This window comes from Cryptomeria japonica, chromosome 7 (assembly GCF_030272615.1).
Source record: "Cryptomeria japonica chromosome 7, Sugi_1.0, whole genome shotgun sequence".
Lineage (NCBI taxonomy): Eukaryota > Viridiplantae > Streptophyta > Pinopsida > Cupressales > Cupressaceae > Cryptomeria > Cryptomeria japonica.
Window position 1 is genome coordinate 668,150,822 of NC_081411.1, and position 10,170 is coordinate 668,160,991.

The window sequence follows — 10,170 nt, forward strand, 5'->3', positions numbered from 1 at the left end:
GGATTTACTCTCTGATGTTTTGAGAATTAGGACTATATTTGTGTTATTCAAATCTTTGAGTATTGTGGATTTCTTCTTGGATTCTTCAACCATGAGCTAGATCTCTTGGCCCATGAATTCCTAGCATTCCTTAAAGACTAATGTCATAAAGTCATCGGGTATGTGTGCTTTATCCAGATGCATTTTGAAGGTGGCTTTCTTAACTTCTTCCATGGTTGTTGGTTGTATTAAAAAAATGTTATCTTCATTCATGATGAGATGTGGAATATATTGTATAAAATTGTTATGCCTCTGATCCAAGTCCCCATGTCCCCCCAAAAGATTTTGAAAGTCTTATACTCCTTTCCTTTAGATCTGTTGGGGGTTGGCAATAAGACTTTGATTGTTTAGTTCAATCTGAATAATCTTGTTATGAATTTGGCGGGATTTTGATGAATTGCGGAAGAATTTGGTATTAAGATCTCCATTGTTTAACAATAATTCCTTGGATTTAGTTCTCCAGTAGGTCTCCTCTCTTGCTAGCATTTCCTTGTATTCCTTTATGAGAGCTTTTTATTTATCAAATTCTACCCGAGTCATTCCTTTTTGTATAACCGTGTTAATTAAGTCTACAATTTCTTTTTCGATTCTATTTTTATCATCAAAGATGTTCCCAAAGATGGATCTATTCCATTCTTTTAACTTTTCTTTCAAATTTTTCAGATTTTGATGGATTATGAACATATGTGTTCCTGTTTGCGATTTGATTCTACTGTAATTCTCAAGAATATCGAGTTACATAGGAAAGTGATTCGATATGAGGTTGGGGTGTATTAGTGAGGTTGGGATGCTCGAATATTCTATCTATTTTTTGAATAGAAAGAAACAATATAATCTCTCTGTGATATAGGTGAATCCTAATCACCTATTATTCCAGGTGTAATTTCCATCGGTTGGTTGATAGTCCATTAGTTTGTTATTCTGCACAAAGCTTTGTAAATCTTTTTGTACTTGTGTGACACGCCCTATTTCCCCATATTTTTCTCTGGGGGATAGAATGGCATTGAAGTCCTCGCCAAGGCTGATATTGCTATGATGTGATGAAATGATATTGGTAAGTTCATCCCATAATTAGTTCTTGTCTTGTGTTTTGACTGGCCCATAGAAAATAATAATAATGAAATTGAGGGAGGATTTCAAGGATATAACACTTTCTACTTGCCAAAAATCAGAAAAAAAATTCAATGACATAGTGTACTTGTTTTAGTTGCCATAGGATGCCCATACCTCCTGAGGCGCCATTGGCCTCTACGAATTGACCATTCTAGCACTTTCAATGTTTAATGAAAATCTTTGCTTCCTTCTTGTTCAATTTTTATTCTTGGATGAGTACAATGTCAAGTGGTGATGTTTCTAACTGACGCTTTATTAAGCGCCTTTTGTCAGGGGTGTTTAAGCCCCTAACGTTCCATGTGAGGATATTCATTATTTCCCAAAGGAGGGGGTTCCTCCCTTTGTAGTTGATCTTAGAAAATAGGTTTTTATGGAGAATTGATCCCTTTTGAGTGCTTCCTCTTCCCTCTTCTTCTTATTTGTTTTCCTACATTTGCCTTTCCACAATTTAGGGTGATTGTTGATGTTTGACTTATACAACGTGGCTCCAAAATGTCCAGTTCATCCACATGGTCCTCTTCAAGATCCTTTGGATCATCTTCTAAGAGATCAATATTTGAATCTGTTTTTGTTGGAGTTAACTCCAATTGATTTGTTTCCTCAACATTCTCTTTGGCATTAGCAAATTGTGTCGAGGTCTCCTTTGGATTCTTTTATGTGGCCTGAATTGGATTATCAATTTGATTAGTTCTGCCAACTGCACGACTTGCCACCACCTTGATTGGGGTCTTTTTTGGTGGATGCTCAAAAGAAAGAGCCTTTGTTGCAGGTTGCAACCCTGACACAACCATTTGGTTTGTCAGGAGTTATTTGGGCAATGTCTTTGTGTTGGCTACTTTAGCTATGTCCCGCTTGTCCCTGCCTTCTGACAAGGGTTCTCCATTTCATGTGCATACCTTATCTTGATTGAGGTGTTCTATAGCATAGACTACCAATGTAGTCATTTTAGGCTCAGTGTGCTCTTTACGCCTTCATTCCTTTTTCGTGCCCTTGATTGGATTAACTTTTTGTTTTGATAAATGGGGCAACTTAAAGTAAGATGTGATCGAATATTGCAATTTAGGAAATAAAATTTTGGTTCTTCAATTTTCGTTCATTGCCTCCATACTCCTACACTGGTGATGAGGAGAATTTGATCTAGAATTGGTTTGATGGAGATAAGCTTGATTTGTGTGGAGAGAGAAGAGTCATCTCTCTGCATTTTCAACCTCAAAACTATGCCAAGTTGTGAGTCGATAAGATGAAGACAATTGTCGAACCAATATTCTAGTGAAAAATTGTCAAGTCGAAGCCAAAAGACCTGATCTATTGGTACAATCATGAGGTAGTCAAAATTATTTTCTCATTTCTATACATAAACCACCTTGTCTTCGAACAACCAAGGTTTTTTATTGACAATATTGTCCCTGCAGTTTTTTGAATTTAGGGTTACAACGACAAAAAAAAAGGGTAGGAAATCAATCTCTGAATCAGGACCCTAGAGTTGATGAACCCAATTCTGAATCTCATTCTTGGATGGTCTGATTCTGATCACCCTTGCAATTACAGTATGAGCCACAAGGAATTCCACCTTCGAATCTACCAATTTTGCCACACTTATTTTGATAGTTGTTTGTTCTTTGTTGATTGTCAGGACTTTGGATCTTAGGCTTTGCCTAATCGGGTAGGTTGGGAGAGAAGATGAGGGTTTTGAATCTTGGAATTTGTTTATATCATTCATGGAGTTTTTTTGTTGCTCGTGTAGAGTAGAGAACTTTTTAAATTTTGCCATATGATTATGAATTTGCATCACATTTATAGTTGTGATTAGACAGGCTATACTTAATGGTTTATATAATATAAAATTAAAATATATTTTATACAATAATAATTAAATTAAATTAATTTAAATATATATCTTATAATATAAATTATTATTATAAATTTGTTTATTATTCTTTCTATTTTATTTTATCATTTTTTCAATAAATTAATTTATATAATATTATATTGAAAGATATTATATATTAACTATGTGCTATATTTATATTTTATAAAATTTAGATTTATATATTATTAAATAATACATATATGTGTTAAATATTTAACATATTTAATATAAAATATATATATTTTTATAATCATGTTATGATATTGCTATCAGGTTTCAACTATGTAAAATCACAATTTGACTTGCTTTTGAAAACATCTCCTACTTATCAATATAATAATGTTTTTAAATTTTATTTTATTTTATTTTTATAGATAAAATATATTTAAAATTTTAGTTTATATAAAATTAAAATATAATTTATACAATAATTTGAATATACAATTTATAATATAATATACCCTTAAACTACACACATATATAATTTTAACTTAAGTTTAAATTTATTTCCTTTATCATTCACCTAATAATAATGTCATGGTTTTGTTTTATGAGTGGTTTTGGTGCACCATCCCTTTCCCTTTGAAAAGGAAACCCAAAACTCTCCCTATCGCATGCCATAGCAATTGTGTGGGTTGTTTATCCACTAGCCCTAAAGACATGAGTGGCCAAAAGGGCCTACACTTTGTTGTCCTTTTGTAACTTTTAATTCTTCTCATAAGTTAATGGTTATCAATAGGGGTCACATGTGGAGGGATGACTTATCACAAAATAACTCCCTTATGCTTTTTTTTTTATTGGTAATGGGACAAAGCCGAATTGCTTTTGACTGGAGCTATGAACTAGTGAGACCACATTTTTGAGGGACCTTATCCTCATATTTGTTCAATATTAACACCCTTATGTATCCTTGTGTCATCCTCTCTTCCATCCTCAAGCACCACCTTATCTCTCCATTGCTTGTGTGTGAGACACATGAGGCTCAAGCAAACTCGAACCCAAGACCTCCCAAGTAAGAGGCCCACAACTAACCGTTGCATTGTGGGGTCATCCCCAAACTCCCTTATGCTTTTAATCATAAAAAATACTATCCATTTTTAATATAGGCACTAGCTATGTTATTCAATGTTAATGTTTGTTATTTTTATTTAAATACATTCTTATAAGGATAAGGATTAAAATTAAATTTTATTATTTTTTATTTTTAGTTTTTTTTAATTTAACGAGTTATTTTATTGATTTTATAATTTTAGTTATTTAAAAAAAATATATGTTGGCTATGTTTTAGTTTTTATTTATATTTATATCATTGTAGTACAAGTCTCCATTATATTTTTATAGATTGCACATGAATAGAATTAATATTCCTTTTACTAAATAAAGACACCAATATAAAATGTAGGGCTATTTTAAAGAATTTTTGGACATTATTTACTATTTTTCTTAATGTCCTGAATATATGTGATTGTTTTCAATAATGAACTAATATTTATTAGAAAACAAAGAAAAAACAAATAACATATAATAAAATTTCATTTACTTGTTCCTATAATGGGCCTGATAGAATTAACTATGCTATATCAATGAAAGAAGAAGGGAACAATTCGAGACATGGACAGTTCAAACTAAGTTTGATGAAACTTTGAAAGGTGATTCAAGAATATCAAGAGACATGTGTCCAATTAAATATGAGCAAGGTAAATTAATAGTGTCAACATTGAAGAAATTGAAAGAAGTGATCAATAACAAAGTAGCGAGATCGACCTTATAGAGGTTAAAATTGTCTAACCATTTTACAGATACCTTATACTTTAAGAAATTCATCAAACCAAGGCGAATTCCAGCTCTATCTCCCTCTCTCTCTCCCCTCCTCCTCTCTCTCTCTCTCTCTCTCTCTCTCTCTCTCTCTCTCTTCTTACATCTCAGTACAACTCGTTCTCTCTCTTTTAGCACTATCATTCTCACTATACCTATCTCTCCATTTCTACTTCATACCTTTCCTCTCACTACATCTTTTTAATCCCCCTCTATCTTTTCCACTATACAAGTATCTCTCTATCTCTCCCTCTTTCTATCCCTCTATCTCCCTCTCTCCCTGTCATTCCTTAGCTCTATATATCTCTACTCCTCTATCCTCTTTATTTATCTTCCTTCCTCTTCCTCCCTCTATCTATTTACATATGCCTCCCCCTCTCTATCCCTCTCTCACACACACTCCCTATTTATCCCTCCCCATTTCTATCTATCCCCCCTCTCTCTATCTTTCTTCCTCCTCTCTCTATTATGTGTCTCTATCACCTCCTTTTATCTCTCACTTGTTCCCTCCCTATCTTTATATTCCTATATCTCCCTCTCATTCCCTATCTTTATCTCATTGTCTCTAACTCTCTCATCAACTCCATCTCTCTCTATCTCTCCCTATATCTCTCCTACTATTTCTCTCTCTATATATCCCTCTCTACCCCTCTCTATTCCACCTCATATATATATTTATCTTTCTACTTCTCCATCTCCTCCTCTCTCATTCTCCCTCTATCTATCTCTATGTTTTCATATCCCTCTTCCTCTCTCATTTGGTCTCTCCCTCTCTATATATTTATCTTTTTCACAACCACTATATATTAAATTCCAATATATATATTTTCACACACACACACACACACACACACACACACACACACACACACACACATTCTATCCCTATCTCTCCTTCTTTCTATTCATATCTCTCCCTTTCTCTCATTGTCTTTCTAACACTCACTCTCTCTCTCTCTCTCTCTCTCTCTCTCTCTCTCTCTCTCTCTCTCTCTCTCTCTCTCTCTCTCCTTATCTATATCTTATAATTTCATATCCCTCTTCCTCTTCACTTCCATCTCTTCTTGTTTATATATTTATCTCTTTCACACCTCCTCTATCTTTCCCAAGTTATATCCATTTCTTTATCTCTCCTTTTTATCCCTATCTCTCTCACTTTTTATTCACATTTCTTCCTTTCCTTCCCTCTCTCCTTCTCACTCCCTCTTTTTATATCTCTCTCCTTTCTATCATCCCCCTATTTATCTCCCTCCCCATCCCTCTCTCTCTATCTCTCCCTCCATATTTATCTCCCATACACACACACACACTCTCTCTCTCATTGTTTCTCCCTCCCCATCCTTATCTCTATCTATCTTTTCCCCTCTCTATCTCTCTATACCTCTCTTATTTATCACCCTTTCCCCTCTTATCTATATCTCCCTATCTCTCCCCCTCTATCTCCCTCTTATCTATATTTTATTATCTCTACCTCTCTGCCTTATTCACTTCATCTCAATTGGAATAATATTATCCATCCATTATTTTCTTTTTGGGATTTTTCATTTTTCTCCTAAAAGCACAAGGACAGATAGAAATTACAATAAATGGTAGGAGAAGTGGGTCATTAACATGTCTATCTTTCTATCTATACATTTGTCTCCCTTTCTCTTCACACATATCTATATATATCTCTCTTTATCTTTGTATATATCTCTATTGATCCCTCTCTTTATCTCTCCATATTTGTCTCTACCTCTCTTTATATATTTATGGATGCATAGTTGACTTGAAGCTATCACTTCTCCATTGAGACATTTTCTCGCAAACATCATTTGCTAAATGGCCTATCAATTGACCTCATACACTACATAAGCATATGCAAAAAATAGACTTGTTTTCCCCAATTGATCTTCCACACCTCTTCGGTGTACCCATTGCACACCAAAGTGCAATTGCTAGTATATTAGTATGGTAGATTTTACATGTATATTGGTGGTTAATAATTTAATTGTTTAATGTTGGAAAAGTTCTTTGAAATATTGAAATTAAATTTCTATAAATCTTATTACTAAACAGGAGCATAAATAGTCGCTTTGGCCGAGTGGTTAAGGCGTGTGCCTGCTAAGTACATGGGGTTTCCCCGCGAGAGTTCGAATCTCTCAGGCGACGGCTCTTTTTGGTCGAGTTTTTAATTTCGACTTCTTTAAAAAATATTCGCATTTTCTTTTGGTTCGCGTTCTGCTCTCTCCTAAAGTCATGCGAGTTAACGTGGACTGCCACTTTGAGGCCGTTGATAAATTCTCCCCCACTACATACGTAATTGCTATTGTGGGAAGAGTTGTAGGCACGCTTCTATATTGCAAGGATTTTGTTAGTGTGACGAGTGTGCAGTACGATCTGTGATTTTGTTAGAGATGCAGGTACCTGTCTTAATTTTGGAGTATTCTGGATTTTTCTTTCAGCAAAGTGAATGTTACCTGCCATTCTTCTGTTAATTTACCACTCCACTCTTGTCAATTACTATTATGCAGGAGACTTCAGGCTAAGGAAAAGAGGGGCAAAAATTCTTCCAGGCAATTTCCTGGACAATTGAAGAGGACGACATAAATTAGGTATGGTTTCACTGGTTCTAGTTAGATATTCAAATTTATGGATTTTTTTACCATTTCTGAAACCCCATCAAATTCTCGTGTCCCAAAGATGAGATTCATATTAGCTAATCTTTTGGGTGTATTCAGTTTTTTGGTATCTATCAGTTGGACCTTTCAAGTTTCAACTCGCTCTCATTATCCTACAATTCAATTTTCCTCTCTTTCATCTGTAATCCCTAGTCAAATCTAAAATTGAGTCACCCATGATTCGAGACTTTGAAGTTTTGGTAAGGAGTGAATAAATTTTCGGATTTGTTTATCCTGAAGCCCTTAAATACCAACCGTGATTTAAATATGTGTCCTCTGAATTTCATAAAACTTATCGATACCTAAAATTCCACTATCCTCATATAACTGCCTTGATATACGCACAAATTATGTGCTCTACATATTTCTCTATAAAACTATTCACCATGTCTCTTTCTCGGGAGTTTCGTCGTCAACAATGTCACTGGTTCCAGTCCCTCACCAAAAAGATAAAATATACATTTCAGTCTATCCTTCTAGGATAACTAATTTATTCGTACAGAGCTTTTTATACAAATCGTTCCTCTACATTCCTTTGTCCAAACAATTTAAACCAATATTTCCTATAAATTTCTCTGTATATAGTTCAAATCTTCACATAATAAAAAAGTTAAATAAACCTTACAATACTGAAAAATCTAAATAAATCTTTCAATTCTGGAGAAATAAGACAATTTTTTTATGTATACTTCAAATCTTTTCCATTCTGAAAAAAATTAAATAAACATTTCCTTTGTATATCTCAAATATTTCAAACCTCAAGACAATGAACGGATATTGCTCAAATATTTCTCTGTCTATGCTTCAAATCTTTCTGATAAATTTACCTGTGTAGCCAAATTTCAAGAAAAATTGCATTTAACTTTAAAAAATGTGTGTCCTAGGATTCCATGCTTCATAAATCCTTCAAAGAATACATCCAAATAATCGCTAAACAAAAAGAATCGCACTAGTTTCTGCTGAAGTTGCAAGCATGCAGAGGATTTTATCATTTCTCAATCACTCAAAGGGTGGGGACTGCATTATGTAATTATTTTCAGCTTCAGATCCTACATGTAAACTCCATATACTACAACAGAGCTGGAGTCCTTTTTTTGTAACACTTTACCATGGTCTGGTCTGCTATTTCATCTCCTCCTTGAATTCATTTGTTATGCAGGATGAACTATTCCTCATCACTTTGAATATAATTTGACGACAATATTGTCGCCATTTTTTTTTTTGCATAATTATGTCTTTGTTATTTTAAACCTTATGGTGTCATTGCTTTTTGCTATGCTGTTCATTTGAATGACAATATTAATGTCAACAGGCTCGTGTGTGCTTTTGAAGAGCATTTTTAAAGTAGAATCCATGCCCAACCTGTTGACTCTTCTGAATTTTGAACTATTCTTTGCAACAATAAATCAATCTTTGAAACTCAGAGAGAATATGAGCAAGTCCCTTTAAAAACTAAACGTAGCATCAAGTGAACCAAGAGCAATTTATAGTCTGGCATTGTCAAGGGATTGGTTGTAATGCAAAGTAGTTGCAAAGTGTATTTTTACTGGCTCACAAGGTAAACAATAAATAACAAATTCCTTTTAATTTTTCATGTCTATTTGGGTTTGGTCATAGTTCTCTCTTTAGTCACACATAAATTCTTATGTGTACAATCAATCTAGATTCATCTAAAATATTCAAGACAAAAGCTCTTTGCTCAAATTTGAATATTATTATTTTTAAAGCTATTAATTTTTTTGTGAATCCAAGTCAAATTTAGATCTGCCATATTTTTGTCAAGCCCAAGTTTTTAAACTAGCTTGAACATGAACCTCAGTACTTGGTTGTTTGTGTAAAACTTCTGATACTAGGTAAATGCTTTTTCTTAATCAAAAAATTTAATTTTTGTAAGCATAAAAAATTAGTTTGTTCTCGCAAGATTTTTATTAGAAAGGACTCTGAATAAATGGTATTAGAAAGGATAATATTAAAATATATTTTTTTACAAAATAAGGTTTGGAGTCATAAGATAAAATTTTATTTAAAGTCATTTCCATTACATCTGTAACTTTATTGCTTTGGGCTCGAGAAGAGACAAACCCTATGGACTAAATATGAGCCAAGGAACATTAAAAAACTTATATTTAGTTAGCGACCATATAGTCAAAATGTACCACCTACAAGGTTAGTTTCTCGTATATAGATGAGGCAGATCTGTGGTTCCCAAGTAAATTTTCAAAAATTTCAACCCCCAACATTATGCCTAAACATCACAACCAATACCCACTTGTTTATGTTCAAAACCAAGACCTTCGAGGAGGGTCTAGAAATGAAATGGATTGCACGTCAATTTAGGTATGAGCAACTAGTCATTTAGGTAGGGAAAACAAGAGTTTAAAAATATTAGTATTGGCTGCAAAAATTGGACTAGGTAGGTGCTTAGCAAAAGGCAAAGACTCATATTGAGATGTGATGATGCAAACAATATATAATTTGTTTTGCTTTTTCCAAATCAATTTTTTTTAATGTTGCCCTCAAATATCTATGCAAGAACAAAACAAATCATATATGTAATCACTTCAACAAATCATAAAATAGTGAAATACAAATAGAGATAAATATCCAATTCGTTAAGATAAATCACAATTTCTACTAAATAAGCACAATTCATTGAAGACTGAAAATTTGGTA

At 33.5% G+C, this 10,170-nt stretch overlaps 1 non-coding gene across 1 annotated transcript; it reads left to right on the forward strand.

The window, feature by feature from the left end:
• The first annotated feature begins 6,906 nt into the window (after nt 1-6,906).
• On the forward strand, nt 6,907-6,988 carry TRNAS-GCU (transfer RNA serine (anticodon GCU)). The gene has a single exon. It is a non-coding gene; the product is annotated as a tRNA-Ser (tRNA).
• Nucleotides 6,989-10,170: the final 3,182 nt, after the last annotated feature.